Source organism: Trichechus manatus, unplaced genomic scaffold (assembly GCF_000243295.1).
Source record: "Trichechus manatus latirostris isolate Lorelei unplaced genomic scaffold, TriManLat1.0 scaffold00067, whole genome shotgun sequence".
NCBI classification, from domain to species: domain Eukaryota; kingdom Metazoa; phylum Chordata; class Mammalia; order Sirenia; family Trichechidae; genus Trichechus; species Trichechus manatus.
In genome coordinates this window covers 1,908,409-1,915,347 of record NW_004444003.1, presented here as the reverse complement: position 1 = coordinate 1,915,347, position 6,939 = coordinate 1,908,409, and the positions used below count along the sequence as shown (strand labels likewise).

The following is a 6,939-nucleotide window of genomic DNA, read 5'->3' as shown; positions in this document are numbered from 1 at the left end:
CTACAAGATGGCGGCGGCCGGGGCCGAGTCGCGAGGAGGTGAGGGCAGCATAGCGACACCCCCTCGCAATCCCTTATTCTCCAAACTCCCAGAGGCCAGGGAAGCGGGGCCGAGACGCGCGGGCCATCCTAGGGGGCGAGATGAAGGAGAGACGCCTCCTCCCATCTTGCTGACACCCTGACCCCCAAAATGAGCGAAGCAGGCTCTTACCTTTTCCCTGTGGCCACTGGCCCTTCTCCCGGCTCAGCCCGCTTCCTCCTTCTCAGTCTCTTTCTGCACACGCTTCCCGACTCCGCCTTCCTGCGCCCCGCACCGGCAGGACCCCGTGAGAGGGTCGCCCACCCCACAGGCTGCTGCGTGGCGTCGAAGGTCGGCGCCTCCGCGTGAGCCCCGGGGACTTCGGGGTTACTAAGTGTTGCCTCCCTCACCCGCTGGGGTCCTGAGGACTCCGCAAGGCTGCTCGTTTGGCCTGGAGTCCGTCTCTCCGCCTCGCGGTGTAAAGGCATTTGCCTGGTCGCGGAGGCGGGGGTTTCCCCGGAGGTGGTGTGTCCAGGATTAATCCTCTGGGGGCTTTGAGATCCTTGTGTGCGGGTTGTGGCTTGGCTTCTTTGTGGTGGTTTGGGCGGGACATTTTGTATTCTGTTTGGTATTCTGTTTGGTTTTTAAGTTGAGAAGCGGGAAATACCCAGTGGTGTAAATTTGATCTTGATATCAGGGAGGAAAAAGTAATTGGGGCTAAAGTATGAACGATAAGAAAGGAAATAAAATGAGGATACACCCCAGTTCGGATACACTAGGCGGTTAAACTCCTCGTTGGAAAATACCCAGTAAGTGGGCACTTGGGAATGTAGCCTCTGCTTTACAGTAATTTTTATATCCACCATGAACGTGCGCGTTATTTGTGCGGATGCCAAAGAATTTGATACTGAAGGGGTGTGTGTGTGTTCGAGCGCGCGCTTTGAAAGACTGGAACTTTAAACGCATTCTAGAATTTAAAGGCGGTTTCAGGCACTGCTCCTCTCCACATAGATTGACTATGAGCGCATTATCCCTGGATTTTTCTTCTGTTATGAACGGCAGGCGTAAGTGTGAACTAGTTTAACGTTTTTGTGGTGGTAATGAAACATTTAATCTTGTAAATGAAGTCTTTTTCAACATTGTTATTACAGTATGGGGATTTTTACCAAATATTTGCAGTTTTTATATTCAGATTTTTTTTTAATTTGCAAAAATAGCATTTCTATCGAGGGTTGTTTCTTGAATCCTCATGTTATTTCAACTAGATAAAAATTGTAGGGACGGCAGGCAAAAACACCTTGGGTAGATTCCAAAGCAGTACCTCCCGCTTATGTGATCAGCATAACGAGGTTAACTTTACACAAAAGATCCTGAAGTGTTTTAGGTGGAAGGGATTTGAGCCATCATTTCTGTTACGAGTCTTTGAAACCCCTAGACAACCAATCCAAAGCAAACAACCCCCACCCAAAATTTTTTGGGGGAAATACCTTTCACTTTCTTGATTTAGAGTTATGAGTTGTTTGCAGGAATTTGGTGGAAATGGTACTTAAGGGTTTCTGACAGTGAAGTCCCTGTGTGAGTTGGAGAGGGTGAGAAAAGGATGTAGTAAAGTCAGAGCAGCTGTGTTCCTTCTTCCCTCGAAATTACCTCAGAAGACAAAAGGTTATCACAACTACCTTGGAGAGCTACCAAGTAAAGCTTTGGCTTACTGGTTTTGTTTGGCAGCCCCAATTTACGCCAGCCCTCACATTTTTCTGTGAATCTGAAACCCAGAGAGATGGAGACCTCACAAGGACTAGGGCAGAGAACTCCTGATCCTCTCTAGTGCTTATCATAACACTAGACAAAAAACCAGGTTTATTGCATATTTCTAAACACCAGTTTTGTGTAACTTCTGTTTTAAATGAAGTAGGATAGCATACTGTTTGCAGAAATTTTAGAATAAAATCTTCTGCAACACAGTTTTGGCTTCTGTAAGATTGATTTTAAGTATGTCTGATTTTCTTCAAGTTTGGTATATGGATTATGTAAATTGAATACTCTATGTTTTCTAACCCTTGGCTTTAAAAACAATACAGGAACATACCTAACAGTATCAAAACGAGTATTGCAAAAATCAATATACTTTTCATTTTTACTATAGCTCTTGGGTTTATTCACCTTGATGATAATACATTACCGCATGGGCAAAACAAGAAGTACAGTTAAAATTTCATGCAACATTCCAAAGTGGGAAAAGTAGGACATGTGGTGTATGTATTTTCTAACTATAAAACTATATTTGAATTAGATTTCAGTTCTTATTGTCCAATTAAGAGAAAGGAAAAATGTTACTTTTTAAAAATGAATTATAAGATTGTGTTTTAAAATATTATTTGGATATATTTCTAAGAATAAGTATTGCCCTAGGCAAACTGAGATCTAAGTTTGATTAAGATGGCAGTTACATTCTGTGTAGAATATAATGGACAAGTATGATGTCCTAGAGATCTGAGTCTCATTAAAACAGCAGTTGTAGTCTACATAGAATACAATTGAAAAGTCAAAAACATTACCTCTGGGGATCTTTGCTTCTATATGTAATTTTAAGAAAGCTTACAGGTATGAAGCATTTTGTTCAAGTGGCTTAGTAAAAATGTATTGACTTCAGTTAAACATAGCAGGATAGAGACCCATGAGAAAATTCAGAAGACCGATTTACTAAAACAGTTCTTTAATGCTAAACTTTTTCTTGAAGACGCATAATTGGTTTCTTGTCATATGAATTTTTAGTCCTGTAAAAGTACCAGTTGAAGGGTGGGGATATAGAGATTTTAAGTTTTTCTTTTCTTTTTTGTTTTAATTGAGTAGCTATTTCATTAGTAAAGAATTCTATTTTCTTATTGTAGCTTGGTGTGTGCCTTGCCTAGTTTCACTTGATACTCTTCAGGAATTATGTAGAAAAGAAAAGCTCACATGTAAATCGATTGGAATCACCAAAAGGAATCTAAACAATTATGAGGTGGAATACTTGTGTGACTACAAGGTAGTAAAGGTAAGGCAAATATCTAGCCCTTAAAAGAGACCTACTCAGACTTCAATTCAGTATTTCATATTTCTGTAACATAAGAAGAACCTTAAAAACGAGCAACACTCTTAACGTTTAAAATTCTAAGCTATGATGGTGGCACAGTGGTTAAGAGCTCGGCTGATAACCAAAAGGTTGGCAGTTCAAATCCACCAGCCGCTCCGTGGAAACCCTATGGGGCAGTTCTACTCTGTTCTATAGGGTCCCTACGAGTTGAAATCGACTTGACAGCAACGGGTTTGGTTTTTTTGTTTTTTGTTTTTTTATCATCTATATGGCCAAATAACATTGAGAAGATATTGAAGCATAAAATGTTCTTGCGTTAGATTATTTTAAGATGCTTATATCATTCTACATCCAACTCTTGATTATCTCTGTGTGGATTACCAGAGCAAAAATGTTTTATCTTAGATTGGCTTCTCCTGTCAATTCATTTTGTTCCTAGATCGTATTCCCTATTATCACCTGAAATGAACCTGGAAATTCTAGCCAGTTTTAGTTTTAGTGAATCTCAAGAAGCATCACCATTTGTATTTCCTGACGTCATGTCAAACTCCAGGTATTAGTGAGGTTCTATGTTATAATAGAATGGCCTGGAGTTCAAAGTAATTTCTAGCCTTGGTTTAATACCTGATGATTTTAGCAAAGTCATTTAACTTCTCGGAGCCTCACCTTATTCCTTTAAAAAGGACAGGGTTGTTCTTTAAGACCCTTATTTGATCTAAAATGTACAATTACATTTTTGAGGAATTCGTCTCTCTATAGCCTAACTCCCTCTCCAGGAACTCTGTTTTGGTCATTAATCTGTCAGTTCTTCCAGATAAGTGAACTCAGGAATACTGTTTGCTTCTTTATTTTCCTTCTCCTTCATCTTCCATATTGAATCAGTCACTAATTTCAATTCTTCCTTTGAAATGTCCATCCGCCTTTGGCGTCCCTGCCTTCCCCACTAGTGGGATCTTAGGATCAAGCATTTTATCTGCACTCTCAGCAACCTTCAACTCCCAAAACAGCCCAGTCATCTGCCATCTCAGCTTATAAGCTCTGGACTGACTAGACTACCCGAGAGTATCATAAAGTCGTACATATTGGCTCTATTAAAACTTGTGATTTCTATTCTCAGGCTGCTCAGTTCTACTTAACAAACTTTTTATCTGTTGTTTTCTTTTCCATTCCTGGAAGATTTTTCCCAACTTTCATTACTTTCCTGAACTCTTACTCTACCCCTGACTCTCTCATGAGAGCCCGGATGGCTCAGTGATTAAGAGCTCAACTGCTAACAAAAAGGTGAGCAGTTTGAACCCACCAGCCGCTCCTCTGGAGAAAGATGTGGCAGTCTGCTTCCATAAAGATTTACAGACTTAGAAACCCTATGGGACAGTTCTGCTCTGTCCTGTAGGGTCACTATGAGTCTGACTCAGATCGATAGCAAAGGGTTTAGTTTGGTTTGGACAGTCTCATATTCAACTGAAGACCTCTTCTACCTCAGTGAACAATAGGATCCTTCAAGTATTATCTCAGCTTTCCTTCACCTTCAGTTATCTGTATCTTCACTGATTTTTACTTTCAAATGTGTTACCTTTTTCTTTTTTTTTTTTTCCTCTCTCCGATTCGTCTCCTCTAACCTGATGCGGTTTAGTCGATTCTGATACATAGCGACCCTATAGGACAGAATAGAACTGCCCCCTAGGGTTTCCAAGGAGCAACTGGTGGATTTGAACTGCTGACCTTTTGGTTAGCAGATGAGCTCTTAGCCACTATGCTGCCAGGGCTCCATTCATCTCGTCTTGGCCCTGCTTAATCATTGTTGTCCTTTTTTCTGTCAAGCTTTCCTTTTTTTCACTGGTTTATCTCATCAATAAATATATTCAGATCTTCCCTGACTTACCTAAATTGATACACATGTTTAAATCCTCCCTAACCTTCAGAAAAATCTTCCTTTGACCTTGCCTTCCTGCTCAAGCAACTATTTCCTTCTATTTCACTTGCCATTAACTTTTTTAACAGCTTTTTTTTACTGTTACTGGTTTTTTTTGTCGTTGTTGTGCTTTAGGTGAAAGTTTGCAGAGCAAATTAGTTTCTTATTCAACAGTTAATACACAAATTGTTTTGTGATGTTGCTTGCTAGCCCCGTGATGTGTTAGTACTCTCCCCTTCTCCACACTGGGTTCCCCGTTTCCATTCATCCAGTTTTCCTGTCCCTCCTTGCCTTCTCGTCTTTGCTTTTGGGCAGATGTGCCCATTTAGTCTCGTACACATGATTGAACTACGAAGCACCTTCCTCAAGTGTGTTATTGTTTGTTTTATAGGTCTGTATAATCTTAGGCTGAAGGGTGAACTTCAGGAGTGACTTCAGTTCTGAGTTAAAAGGGTATCCAGGGGACATATTCTCAGGGTCTCTCTGGTCTCTGTCAGACCAGTAAGTCTGGTCTTTTTTGTGAATTTGAATTTTGTTCTACGTTTTTCTCCCGCTCTGTCCAGGACCCTCTATTATGATCCCTGTCAGAGCAGTCAGTGGTGGTAGCTGGGCACCATTTAGTTGTTCTGGGCCCAGGCTGGTGGAGGCTGTTGTACTTGTGGTCCATTAGTCCTTTGGACTAATCTTTCCCTTGTGTCTTTGGTTTTCTTCATTCTCCTTTGCTCCGGATGGGATGGGACCAGTAGATGTATCTTTTTAGATGGCCGCTTACCAGCTTTTAAGACCCCAGACACTACTTACTACAGTTGGATGTAGAACATTTTCTTTATGTTATTTAACAGCTTTTTTTGAGATATAATTTACCATATATTTCACCTATTTAAAGAGTACAATTCAAAGCTTTTAATGTATTCATAGAGTCATGCAACTATTACCATAATCAATTTCAGAACATTTTCATTACCCCAAAAAGAAACTCCACACCCCTTAGCCACCAAGCTTCTCCTCCCCCGCAGCTCTAGGCAACCTCTAATTTACTTTTTGTCTATAGATTTGCCTGTTCTGGACATTCCTTTGTGACTGGCTTCTTCCACTTAGGATAATGTTTTCAAGACTCATCCATGTTGTAGCATGTATCAGTACTTCATTCCTTATTATTACCAAATAATATTCCATTATATGGTTATACTACATTAATTTATCCCTTAATCAGTTGATGAAAATTTGGGTTGTTTCCAGTTTTTGGCTATTATAAATAATGCTGCTGTGAACATTTATGTATAAGTATTTATGTGGACTTATGTTCTCATTTATTTTGGGTAGATCCTAGGAGAGGAATAGCTGGGTCATATAGTAACTAAGTTTAATTGTTTGAGGAACTGAGAGACTGTTTTCCAAAGGAGCTGCACCATTTTACATCCCCACCAGCAATGTATGAGGATTTCAGTTTCTCCACATCCCCATATCACTTAATGTTATCTCTCTTTGATTACCATATTTTTATGCAAATAACGAGTTATACTTTTTTTTGGGCCAACTGCACAACCTCCTCACACATTGTTTTCCTAGGCGCACTATGTGTGTTACATGTGTGGGCGTGTTTGTGAAAAAATACGGTATAGCCGTGCTGGTGGGTGTGTAGTGATATTTTATTGTGGTTTTGATTTGCATTTTCTTCATGGCTAACGATATTGAGCGTCATTTCATGAACTTATTGGTCATTTGTATATCATCTTTGGAGAACTGTCTATTCAGATCCTCTGCCCATTTTTTAATTGGGTTGTCTCTGTGTTCACCATCATTATTGTTACCCTTCCCCACTCCTTTCCACCCATTTTTCTTACTGTTCGTTCTGAATCTCCTTTACTGTTTCCTGTTTCTCCTTCCTCTGAAAAGTAGATATTCTCCAAGTCTCCATCCTTGGCCTTCTTCTTAC

At 40.3% G+C, this 6,939-nt stretch overlaps 1 protein-coding gene across 3 annotated transcripts in view; it reads left to right on the top strand.

Annotated features, from left to right (window-relative positions):
* SUV39H2 (SUV39H2 histone lysine methyltransferase) overlaps nt 1-6,939 on the top strand; it is a 32,396-nt gene continuing 25,457 nt past the window's right edge. For 2 of the 3 annotated variants that reach the window (XM_023734337.1, XM_023734338.1), the window contains exon 1: nt 2,913-3,052. The gene's annotated coding sequence lies outside the window, so the exon portion shown is untranslated. Of the gene's footprint in view, nt 39-2,912; nt 3,053-6,939 lie in introns of those variants that run through there. The other variant, XM_004379669.1, reaches the window with a different exon arrangement.